General features: G+C 36.8%; 1 long non-coding RNA gene across 1 annotated transcript; it reads left to right on the top strand.

Moving 5' to 3' along the window:
- The first annotated feature begins 714 nt into the window (after window positions 1-714).
- LOC110937335 lies at window positions 715-7,607 on the top strand. Its single transcript, XR_004890578.1, has 9 exons — window positions 715-1,015; window positions 3,372-4,050; window positions 4,641-5,828; window positions 5,922-6,167; window positions 6,251-6,336; window positions 6,637-6,830; window positions 6,925-7,024; window positions 7,238-7,324; window positions 7,393-7,607. It is a non-coding gene; the product is annotated as an uncharacterized LOC110937335 (long non-coding RNA).
- The last annotated feature ends 6,349 nt before the right edge of the window (window positions 7,608-13,956 follow it).

Raw genomic sequence — 13,956 nt, 5'->3', positions numbered from 1 at the left:
AAAAGGCCATATTTGACTTAATATGATGTTTATATGTGAAATTTAATGAGTTGATAAATTTAAACCTCGGTAAAAATTATGTTGGCAACGGTAAGATAAACGCTTATCGCGTAACGGTTAAAATGCGAAACGAACGTCGGTGACCACCCGATCGGTGTTAAAATCCTAAAAATAGTCTTTTATGATTAGAATAATAATTTTAATCATATTCGTGAGGAAAAATAAATTAAAACGCTAAGAAACTCTCTTTTTCGAGTTTAAGCGCGTACCGCGCAATGCAGCGCGTATACCGACAAAATACTGTCAACACAGCCTGTCAAGGCAACTGATAAAAATTTTAGTAATAATTTGATGAGTTATTACTATAGAAGGATAAAAATAAATAAAAACGCATAAATCCCTATTTTTGCAATTTTAAGTGCGTACCGCGTAGCACAGCGCGCATACTACCAAATACCGGCAACGTAGCCAGTCTAGGCAAATAAAATATTGTTCAGTAATATTGTGGCGGGTTTATTTTAATAGAGCGTTAAAAATAATTTAAAATGCGCTAAAACGGGTTAAAACGCTAGATAAATTACCCGGTATCCAGTAAAATACCAGTTTTTGGCCAATAAATCATATATATATGTATATATATTCGTGTGGGTGTGTGTGTGTGGCAAGATGGCAGCCATGCACATCATATCCTCACTCTCTCTCCTCTACTTATTGGCCCTAGAAGGAAGTGGTGATGACTATGTTCCCCCAACATCTCTTAAATCTCTAAATCCTTACAATTCCAAGAAAGGAATTACAAACCCAATTCATCTTCTCTCTCTCTCTTCACAAACCAGTCGAAACACCCCCATATCACCTACATTTCAAAAATTTTAACATTGTTATTGAGGATTCAAACTCATTACAAGGTCTTTATGAGTCCATATGGTGATCTAGAAGTGATTTCAATGTGTTTCAAGCCATAATCAAGTCCAATATCACCAAATTTTACTAAAAATCATTCAAGAACTTGAAGGTATAAAATTTACTTTAAAAATCATATTCTTGATTCTTGATGATATTGATGATGATAGAAGTTTCTCAAAGTTCTTGGATAATTCACAAACTTGAAACAAATAAGAAATGGGTTTTTATGCAAAATAAAAATGGACATATATATGTATGTATACATAACCGTATATGTGTATGTGTGTATATACATGAGATTGAGTTTGATTTATGATGGATGCTTGTTGGTTAATTCTTCTAAAATGACATGCATGTAGGTTTTGTCATATGTTCATTTATGAAAGATTGTTGTATGAAATTATGTCTAGATGATTAGATAATGAACACGTCTTGGATTTGCATGAATTAACTTCAGGTTTGATGCATATAATTTCATATGAAATGATGATAATACGATATATGTGCTTTAGATACTTGTACATGAGCATGCATGATGATATGTGATCTTAAAAAGGTGATTTGAGTATGATTTAGCAAAAATCAGTTATGAGAAGATTATAAACACTAAAATAAAGTAATTTTAAAGTGTTCAGTGACTTAGAACTTTGTCATAATGTTTGCTATCCTTGCATGTTGTACTTGGTGCTTTAAAAGTTGTAAAATACGTGAAATCGCATGATTTATGTGACTTACACAAAAACTGCACTAATCTGATTATAACCATTATTTTAATCAGTAAATAACATGTATTGTGTTAAAATATCAAGTCGTTTCGAGTTGGGATGATCATAGTAACGTTTAACGCAAAACTATGCGTTAAAACGGTCAAAAATCGGCTTTTCGATTGATTTTTTTATAAAACTGATTTAGATCAGTAAGTAAACTGATAATTTAGTTTAAAAATAATTATTTTTACTAATTTTAAGTTTACTTGGTGTTTGGTTGGTCATACGTGACTTCCGACGACCGAGACCGTTACCGAATCGCTAAAATACGCATTTTTCAATATACACTAATATAGGTAAAATTTTGGATGAACCATATGTGTTAAAATGTGTTATGTGATTTAAAAATGAGAATGTGAATATATGTTAAGTTTTTAACATGATATTAGAAATCTGGCTTATGCATGTATATTTGTGTGTTTTGTGCGGTAGAAACGGTAAAAATCGCGTTAAATGTGTAATTTGTTTGTCGAGCATGAAATTTGATACATATAAGATATTTTGTGTATATTTGCTTTAAAAATGAAAAAATAGATAAGTTAACAAGATTTCGCGTGTTTCGGTGTTAAACTATGTGAACATTTATGTATATATATTACGACGCGCAAATCATAGATATATTACGTATAAACAGAAGAGTTGACGGATTTACACAATAATGGTCACCAATAAAATCGTTCAAGTCGCAAAATCATAAATATATATATATATTAACGTGCCAACATAATAAAAAATGATAACTTTTCGAGAAAATCTCAAAGTTACGTGAAAATTCTAAGAAAACAGAGAAACTTAGGATTTTGTGATGAATATTGATTCAAAAATCGTTCCTATATATATATATATATATATATATATATATATATATATATATATTAGGTCGTGTAGGAGTCAATCTCTGGGATTGCGCTACTTAAAATACGCACCCAATGGTGAGTGTCACTGTACCCCTCTTTTTACTGCTTTGTATATATTTTGGGGGTAGAACACGCCAATAAAAGGGTTTAATAATGTTTTGAAATAAAACATACCTTTTAATATAAAATATATATTTTTGTTGAAAATATATGAAATTTGATAAGTCATACGTTTCGATGTAAAATCGTTTTTGATGAATGAATGAATGTTGGGACGGATGTCGGCCTGGGTCTCGAGTGATGGAGATTCAGGGGATTCGTACAATTGTGTATTAAATTGTCATATTAGTAGGATATATATATTGTACGTGAGGCAGACATCATATTGTTCTCAAAGAGGACCCTGCGCCCTTGATGTCGTTTAATCATTTAAGTATTGCACGCGATGAATTGTTGGTAGATCTATCGGGTTGACAACCCCATCGTGACCGGTCGCACCGTGTCAAGTCAAACGACGAACTTAAATTCTGTTTATTGTCTAGCTTTGATTATCCCTGCATGGTTAATATATAGTTCGTATCGTCTAGCTAACATACGAGTCTAAAAATTGACGTAATAATTTAATATACAAAACCTGGGCAAGAGTGCTGTTGTCGGATTGATGAACCGACGGAAGGCCCATGGATTTTATTAAGGAAGTAAAATGGACTTTCTAAAATTATATGGATATTTTCAAATAAACACCTAATCAGAAAGTTTTCCTTGGAATAATATTGTTTGTATGTGAATATGTGAACTCACCTTCCTTTGTGTTGACACTTAATTTTAACGTGTTCTACAGGTGCTTGAGTTCGGCTTCGGAAATTATGGCGTATCTTGTGGTTGTTGATGCATGTTTGGTTTGATAATGTTTTGGACAAACTTTAAAAAAACTACTTTATAATACATATTCGAAGGATAAAATTGGAAAAAAAAAATTGTACTTAAAACATACTCAATGCACAATGTACAAGACTTAAAGCACCAAAAAACACAAAACATTTACCCTTCACCCGGATCCATCATCTACCGTCTATTTTCTTTCAATTCTTCACACGGATCGTGATCTGACGGATGACTTTGTTTTCACACGGATCCAGCTTTCCCCTTCCTTCTCTCTCATCTCTCTCACAACTCACATCCTCTGCTTTCTCTCTCTATGGCGATTGGGCGACTTCATCAGGCCTCTCTCTCGGATCTCGCCAGATCTCTCACCAGATCTGTGAGGATTTCACCAGATCGATCGATGAAGGTAACCTCCTTTTCTCTCTCTCTCTCTCTCTCTCTCTCTCTCTCTCTCTCTCTCAAATTCATAAACAACCTCGGGGTGCTGTACAATCGATTTTAGGGTTTGCCATTTCATAAACAACCGCGGGGTGCTGTACCACTTGATGTGCGAGATTGAAGGCAACCACCTCACTGCTGCCGCTATTATCGGTCATGACGGCACCGTTTGGGCTCAATCCGCTAATTTCCCTCAGGTTTACACTCTATTTATCACTTTCTGTAACCTAATTTTGTTCACCGATTGATTTGTTTGTGTTAATTAGGTCATTTGTGCTTCAATTGAGTTGTTTTAGTCCGATTGTTGTTGTTGTAGATTCGGATCTGATCCGTTTCGTTACGTACTTGCGTCTCAGTTCAGATTCGTTTAGGTTTTCGAGGAGTTGATTTGTTGATCTGGATTTACGATCGATGATTCGTTGATTTCGATCGGTTTGTAGTGTCGGTTTTGATTATTTGATCTGATTTTGTTTGTTTAGTGATAGATAGATCATAGATATGAACTTGATTCTATTTTTGATTTTGTGAAGGATGTACAGTTTCAGATCTGTGTAACGTTTAATGAAAAAAAAAGAAAAAAAAAGCAGTTGATTTTGATAGAGCTGTGAACAACTTATTGAGTGATGAAAATATTAAATGGTGACATGCATGATAACATGAGTTGGATGCTTAGATCTACAATATATGTCATTGAATCTCTATTTGAGGATTGGAAGGGGTTTTACTGTTTTAGTTTTAGGATTGCTTGTTAAAACTTTTTATCAGTTTATTTTATTCCAGTATACAGTAAGGAGTGTTGAGGATGTCTGGATTGCTTATCGCGATTGTAAGGGGGTTTAGGATTGTTTATTAAACCATTTTTATCAGCTTATCGCGTTTCGATATCCAGTAAGCAGTTTTGAGGGTGTTTGGATTGGAGATATGGTTCGAATATCGAAAAAGACAAATGGGGCAAGATGATGCAAGAGGCTCTATGCCTTCTGATGAGGTACATTATTGCTTGTTTTACTACATCTCCACCATTATATAAATTATGACTTAAATATTTATTAACAACTGTAAGCATTTCAACACAACTCAATTGTGTGTATAAAATTTTGAAAAAGAAGTTTGCAGCTTTTGAAATTGGCATCATGTGTTGTACTGTTGTGCCAGTTTCCCTTTTGGCTCTTGATGAGATTTCATACCGAGAGTGAGTGTTTAGCATGTGAACTCTAAAATATTATGTCTCTTCTTATCATATAACTGAATTACATATAAATTTGATTACCTTTTGTACGTGTTTTGAAAATGGTTTGTTCAACTTGATTGTCGATTAACATGTCTAAGGAAAGATCGATTAACTAATTCTTATGTAGATTAGTTATGGTTTTGAATTATATTTTGAACCTGTTAACTTTTTGTGAGGTAAGGTATCTGATTAAATGTTGGTGTAGAAGCTCCTCCTAAGGTCCATGAAGAGACAGGATCATACGAAGCAAATATCTTTACCAGGAAATCTATAACTAATTCGAGTCGGAGGACATTTTAGTTTTAAACCGGCTCAGCATGCGCAGCCGCAACGGCAGCGAACGCAGCTGCATCGGCTCAGCATGCGCAGCCGCAGCCGCAACCGCACACTGCTGCATCGGCTCAGCATGCGCAGCCGCACCGGCGCAGCGAGCGCAGCCGCGTCTGTATCACCGAGCGCAACCCCAACGAGCCCGACGCAGCCGCATCTGTATCACCGAGCGCAACCGCATCTTTAATACTTACTTGTTTATTACAGTAGGTTAACTGGCTAACCTCTTTTTTTCTTTTCAGATAACAAGAATCGAGTATGTTCATTCTAAAGGGATATGAAGAAGATCAGGAGGATAATGAAGAAGAGGAAGGAGGACTGAGTCAATCTGGAAAAGAGTTGAGGAAGCTGCTCGGGAAAAATAGTGGGGTCAATGAATCCGAGCCAGAGCAAGAGGACGATGACGACGATGATGTAATGTCCTTTTTTATATTCAAAAAAGTTCACCAGTTGCATTTTTTATTGTTGGAATGTGATTTTTGTTTATTTTGTTTTTGTTATGAGTAGATTGATGACGAAAGTTCCCTGTTCTTGCACCAAAGGCTAATAATAACGGGGTCCATCAAAGCTTAATAACAACCCTCTTAAAGAGGAACCCGTCGATAATAGCCCCTCAAAGCCAGCAGCTGCTACAACATCAGCTCGGGGAACCCCATCTTCAAATAAGTCGGCTAAGGGAAAACGAAAAAGCACCGAGAGAACAAACCGTCAAATGGTGCCCTCACAGCTTAAAAGAAAGTCAAAACCGAAAATGTGCCATCTGATTACTATTTTCATTTTCATGTTCAGCATTTTAGTCAAGCGTATAGATGGTTTGAACTTGTTTTCGGTTTCAGGACGTGAAACATGTAAAGGAGGAGCCTGCAAAGGCCGGTAAAGGTTCATCAATGTGGCCATGAGCATCAACCCTGAAGCGAAAATGGTAAGATTTTTAAGAAATTTGGTTAACTGCTTTGGTTATGTTTTGGATTCAAAGTATCTAGCTTGATGAGGTTATATGCAAATCAATATGGATCAAAAACAAATTGAAAAATGGCTCCTTAGACGGGCTTTTGATAATGAAGAAAAACCGTATCTGCCTAAGGTACCGAAAAAGTTATTTGTTCTGAAAAAATATTACCAGTGGGCAGGGAATTATGAAACTGTAAACGGTTGTTTTTCTAATGACTTTTCTAATAAGATATCCTGGTGCTATTTTAACTATCTTTTATTAATTATGCAGTATTCATTCCCATCATCATGTGTTGGGGGAGTAGGACGAATTGGAGCACCAAGTAGAAGAGAAGTTGGTCACTGTACACTAGCAGAACGAGCCCTAAAATATAGTATAGCTGATGATATTACTGAAATTTAATGATGCAGGTTGCTGGCAATGAAGATAGAGTAACAACATTTCAATTTCAAATGGATATAAAGGTTATTTATTATGTCTTTCTGTGTTTTCTTGGTTGTCAAGTAATGTGGTGCATGTTGGTGGTTTAATATTTGAACATGCCTTTGTACGTTATAGGTAGGTGGAATTATTTTGTCAACAATGAATCAGGCTTTTCTGCAAGCAAAGGAATGATAGTGTTGTCTTGAAAAGCTACTACAGCTTGAGAAGGAAAAGGGTATATTCGTCCGTTTCATGATTGGTGACATCACATGCCTCTCCTTTATTTTGTTTTTTTTTTTAATAATTTATTGCCAAGAACACATGAGAGAACCTTGTCTTCATAAAGAAATCAGACATGAAACGGACAAAATACCCTTTTCAAGGAAACCATTCATGAACCTTACGAAAATACTTGAGTTTCTTTTAGTATTTATTGCCAATAACACAGGAGAGAACATTGCTGCTGAACTGGGCACCGTTTGAAGTTACTTGCGCAAATTGCAAAAGACGAATTTTGTACCGCTTCAAACCCAAGGTGAAGTGCTTGATCACACCATTTTAGGTCATGCGCTTAGCCCAAGGTCTAATTTGAGTTGTTCACAGATCCATGGCTGAACAATTTACAACAATGTCATGCAAATGGTTTGCCATCCTCATGGGTCAATAAAAGATTCTTTTTGTTCCACCACCAGCAAGAGATCCAAGATTGTTTTTTTGACTTTTGTTTCGTTTACGTATGGATTGACTTAGAAATTGTTGTTTGCTTTACTTATGAATTGATTTTGAAATGGTTGTTTGATATTGTGTTGGCTGCTTCATTTTGTATTAGTGTTGCAGTTCATTTTAGTTAATTAACAGATAGTATGGAATTACTTTTAAATTTTGATCTTTGTTTGATTTAAAGTTTGTCTTTATTATTGCCGTTTCATTATGAATCGTTATGATGATTATGGAATTGAGTTACAAAAAATACTGCATTTTGTTTTTGGTTATTTCTTTATTGACTGCTAGATCTCGAAAAACATGCTTGAAATATTGTTATCATTGCTATTTATTTAATATAAAGTTAGTCTGTATTATTGACATTTCATATTTAAGTGGGTCAATATGATGAACAGGTAGTCTTTATTTATTGCCATTCCATATTTTGTTTCCTACTATCTAAATGATAATATTTGTAGTTGAGTGGCTTGCACATGGGGATTTTTTACCTTTTGTAAAAAATTAACATAAGGTTAGTGTTAGATCCCGTAAGTGTTATAAAACTAAAAGTATATTCTTATACTTCTTAGTTCCCAAAGTTAGGCTCTAATTCTACTACTGATGGCATACCACTGTTGGCTTACCACTCTTATACTTGTACTTTTTTATTTATTATGTACTAATCTTTTTCTTGTTTTAATATACATGGCCACCAGACGTGTTTTCTTATCCCCCATTCCCCGTTACTAAATTATCACCAATGCTACTAACTCAAAAACTTCAATAAGTACACAAACAATTAGTTACATTATATGATACACTTTTGTGAATTAATATATGAAAAAGGAAAATTATCACCGATGCTACTAACTCGAAAACTTTAATAAGCATACTAACTGCATAAAAACCTCCTATACCGCTTTATAAAATGCTATAATATTTTTTTAAAAACATACTTTTTATTTTTAGCTATGATATATACCCTATAGCAAAACTTCAATTCAGATTTTTAATATACTATTTGTTTGCAAACATTTTGATACTGCTTAACCTTGTGTTTTTGTCTTCAAATTGTCCTAATTCTTGTTTAACTTTGTGCTTTGGGTTCAGTCGTTCAGATATGGATTGCCTGCAGAGAAGTTGTGGATTAGTTATTTTACACTCAATTAAGTAGGCTCAAAACCGAACAGCCCCGTACATAGCCCTAAACTCACCAACCTAAGTCATATGTTTCCCGCCGCATCGCGCGGGTAAACGACTAGTATATATATATATATATATATATATATATATATATATATATATATATATATATATATATATATATATATAGAGTAGGAGTTGGGTGGAAAGTGTGTTTTTCCTAGAAAGTCTAGGAAGCAATAAGAACGCGACATGTGGCATTGAAGGATTTTATCTAAAAGGGCATTTATGTACTTTCATAATCTATTTTTATTTTAGGAAATTATCTTCAATAACTAACTATCCAAAAATTTCGGAATTTATTGTTTTTGATTTCTGATCTCACGTAATATCAATCATTCCTTCGTTTTCTTGCTGGAATCTATCAGCATGTTCTTGGTACTGTGTTTTAACAGTTTGTTCTTGGTGATGTGTTTTAACAGCAAGCAGATTCATACAGCTGTGTTTTATTATTCAGATTCATACAGTTGTGTTTTAACAGCAAGCAGATTCATGCAGTTGTGTTTTAGCATTCAGATTCATACAACTGTGTTTTAACAACAAGCAGATTCATACAGTTGTGTTTTAACAGCAAGCAGATGCATACAGTTGTGTTTTAGCATTCAGATTCATACAGTTGTGTTTTAACAGCAAACAGATTCATACAGTTGTGTTTTAGCATTCAGATTCATACAGGTGTGTTTTAACAGCAAGCAGATTCATACAGTTGTGTTTTAACAGCAAGCAGATTCATACAGTTGTGTTTTAGCATTCAGATTCATATAGCTGTGTTTTAGAAGCAAGCAGATTCATACAAATGTGTTTTACCATTCAGATTCATACAGCTGTGTTTTAACAGCAAACAGATTCATACAAAAGTGTTTTACCATTCAGATTCATACAGCTGTGTTTTAACAGCAATTCAGATTCATACAGCTGTGTTTTAACAGCAAGTAGATTCATACAAATGTGTTTTACATCAGCAGATTTCGCCCCAGCTTTCAATCGGCTTCCGGTAACTGTTCCGCTGCTATTTATCTTTTCCAAAGTTTCCTGCTTTTTGAATCTCTTCCTTGCAACCAGCAAAATACTATCAATTACAAACAAGAATCACCCGTAATCGCTTTGTAAAACACGCAGTACAATGAAAGCTTGATCTTACGTATATGGAACAAGGAAAATCTCTTATCTTCATCCATGATTTTAGGTATTTATGGTATGATTTTGGGGGTTTCCGAATTTGGGTTTAGAGAGAGAAAGAGAGAGAAAGGGAAATTGGCGTGAATTAAGGAGATGTGATATCTCTGACGGTTATTTTTGATTGGTTTAAAACACACATAAGGACGAAATTGCCCCTACTCATTTAAAACAATCTATTAAATATAGTTAATTATTACAAGATTGCCATTGATTTAATCTCAACCCTTAAACACACCAATCGGATGGACAAGATCGCTTCCTAGACTTTCTAGGAAAAACACACTTTCCGTCGGAACCCTACTCTATATATATATATATATATATATATGGACTCATATATATATATATATATATATATATATATATATATATATATATATATATGGACTCATATATATTAACGTGCCAACATAATAAAAAATGATAACTTTTCGAGAAAATCTCAAAGTTACGTGAAAATTCTAAGAAAACAGAGAAACTTAGGATTTTGTGATGAATATTGATTCAAAAATAGTTCCTATATATATATATATATATATATATATATATATATATATATATATATATATATTAGGTCGTGTAGGAGTCAATCTCTGGGATTGCGCTACTTAAAATACGCACCCAAAGGTGAGTGTCACTGTACCCCTCTTTTTACTGCTTTGTATATATTTTGGGGGTAGAACACGCCAATAAAAGGGTTTAATAATGTTTTGAAATAAAACATACCTTTTAATATAAAATATATATTTTTGTTGAAAATATATGAAATTTGATAAGTCATACGTTTCGATGTAAAATCGTTTTTGATGAATGAATGAATGTTGGGACGGATGTCGGCCTTGGTCTCGAGTGATGGAGATTCAGGGGATTCGTACATTTGTGTATTAAATTGTCATATTAGTAGGATATATATATATTGTACGTGAGGCAGACATCATATTGTTCTCAAAGAGGACCCTGCGCCCTTGATGTCGTTTAATCATTTAAGTATTGCACGCGATGAATTGTTGGTAGATCTATCGGGTTGACAACCCCATCGTGACCGGTCGCACCGTGTCAAGTCAAACGACGAATTTAAATTCTGTTTATTGTCTAGCTTTGATTATCCCTGCATGGTTAATATATAGTTCGTATCGTCTAGCTAACATACGAGTCTAAAAATTGACGTAATAATTTAATATACAAAACCTGGGCAAGAGTGCTGTTGTCGGATTGATGAACCGACGGAAGGCCCATGGATTTTAGTAAGGAAGTAAAATGGACTTTCTAAAATTATATGGATATTTTCAAATAAACACCAAATCAGAAAGTTTTCCTTGGAATAATATTGTTTGTATGTGAATATGTGAACTCACCTTCCTTTGTGTTGACACTTAATTTTAACGTGTTCTACAGGTGCTTGAGTTCGGCTTCGGGAATTATGGCGTATCTTGTGGTTGTTGATGCATGTTTGGTTTGATAATGTTTTGGACAAACTTTAAAAAAAAACTATTTGGGACCAATGTAATAAGATCCATAAGGATCAAAACAATTTAACTATGGTGTGATTGCGATGGACTTTAAGACTATGTGTTTTAAAATCTATGTTTAAATTAAGTTAAAATGTCCAACATTACGATGCATCGTTCAGCAAGATAAATATGGGCACCAGCTTCCGTCACCACGACGTTTTATATTTCGCTGCGACGTTTTTGGGGTGTGACAGTGGCCGGGCTACTATTCAGGCTATAAATAGGGGTGCTTGGCTCACTTCAAAGGCATCCTTTGGCAAACCACCTCTCTCCCACTTTGCCACCACTCCACCACCACTACAACACCCACATCCACCACCATCATCCATCATCCACCTTAGAGTGTGTGTAATAGTCTCGGGATCTAAGATTGATCGTAAGAGTTCTTGTCAATCAAAGGCTATGTTTGGCTAAGTCTCTTACATCACTTGGTGAAGACAAGCATTTAATGTATTACTTTTGATTTTTAATCTTTTCGCACTTTTTATTTGGTTTTGTATTAATGACTTTAATAACTAGTTTCTTATGTTGAAGGTGAAACTTCTTTATCATTTGTCCGTGGTGTCTTGGCATTACTTTACTGTCTATATAAAGTAAAAGATTTTCACCATTCATAACTCTACGGTCTATAAAGACATATGTTGGCTACCTGGTCGGGGGTTAAGGGAATGGTTTGGTAAGGTTCTTGCCATGTTCAGTGTATAGATCCTGCAAGGAACTGGGTCAAGCTTACTAGGACCTCCTTCAATACCCACTGGTATTGAATGGAGGGGGTGCGAATGGCTTGATCCCCTCATATGTAAATTACTATTAATACATTAAACTGGCTACTTGGGATTGTATCTGAAGGGGTATGGTCCTAGATCTCGCGTCAGCATGACCGTGAGTGACCATTACCCTTATCAAAAACCCCCACAGGCAAGAACTTATCTGTGTCCGTGCGGGCACGCACGAACACACCCTTCGAATCCAATCGGTCCAGAGATAAGAAGAAGCCTTACCTTGTGTATGAAAACGGGTGTACATAGCGATGCGATTGGCACCGCATCCTATGAACATTTTCGTCATGACAAGGGATCTGGGCAACAACAACAGTCACCACAAGTGGCGATGCGGTATGGCACCGCATCCCGCATATGTCATTGTCAGAATGGGAAAGCGGGAACATCAACAGTTACCGCAGACAGTGATGCGGCCCGGCACCGCATCCTGTCCATAAGGCAAGTGGGACTGACACCACAGAGCAAGTGGAACCAATAATAGTCGCCTGTCAGTCTATACATAAGCAACAGACTGACAGTGCAGTAAGACGTGGCTTCACCTCCACAACCGACAAGCCTGACACACCTACATAAGGGCGGCACGTCGTCAGTCTGTCCCCTCCTTCGCTCCTCGGCTATAAATACCCATCCCAAACCAGGTTTGAGGTATCTCTTCACAACTCTCTCACTACTACAACTATCACACTTTGCTTCTCAAGAAAATTACTGATTCTCATGCCGAAGAGTGGTAACAAGGAGCACCCTCCACCCCATCCTCCTTGTTACGAGTCACGGCTTGTTTACTTGTGCAGGAGATCAACCAGCGGACGATCTAGCCAGCGATCCTCGAAAATAAGGGATTAACCCTACTTGATGAGACCAGTGAGTTAACCCCCTTGGTTAACCATTGTTTCATCATTGGCGTCCACCGCTACTCTTAGCACTTTTTTCCACATTCCTTTTTCTTTCCCAAGATCATGTTTGATCGTCTAAACAACACTGCCGGGGATAGCCTAAACCCCGCACACCCAGGGCCTGCGGGGACCACCCCTCAGCCCCAAATACTGGCCACATTGTCACATCTACACAAGGGGGCGCACCCCCTACATTCGCTCCAGATTTTTCACAGTACGCTTCAGTGATACCTCCAGGCATAGACCTCCATGCCTGTTATGACCAACAACAAGCTATGTTGGCCGCAGCATACAACAGAGCTTGCGCAGAAGCGCAAATACCTGTCGGGCCTACCCCGGTACCACATACACCTGCGGGTCGTATTTTATAATACGACGGCAAGGCCCCCACGCACCCAACCTCCCGAAGTAGGCGTGAAGACCGCAGTTCCTCTTACTGCTCGGTCCGCACAATCAATGAGGATGATTCCTCATACGGGTCCCTCAGTAGGGGCCCAATACAAATCCGCCTAGGTCCGCATGCGAAAACAGGCGGCAATCCACAGCCCACCGCGGCTCCGGCATCCATAGCCGGCTGGGACCACATTCCCACAACGAGGGGTATGGCCGTGCCGATCCAGACGACTATACATACTGCGGGGAGTCCCAGACGACCAACAACAGACCGGGAGGGCGCAATTATGTTCCCCCCACTCAACCCCGCACTACATACCTCCGCGCTGCAAAGCACAACCAAAGCCAGCCCTACAGACCAAAATCCGCGGCCAAAAACTCTAAATTCATCCCGGAGATTGCCCACGCCAATGTCACCACGACTAAATTCCCACTAACGATCGGGAAATACAATGGTTCGTCCGACCCGGACGATCACATGAACATCTTTACCGGCGTCGGGTG

Source organism: Helianthus annuus, chromosome 4 (genome assembly GCF_002127325.2).
Source record: "Helianthus annuus cultivar XRQ/B chromosome 4, HanXRQr2.0-SUNRISE, whole genome shotgun sequence".
In the NCBI taxonomy this organism is placed as follows: Eukaryota; Viridiplantae; Streptophyta; class Magnoliopsida; order Asterales; family Asteraceae; genus Helianthus; species Helianthus annuus.
This window is presented reverse-complemented; position numbering and strand designations above follow the sequence as displayed.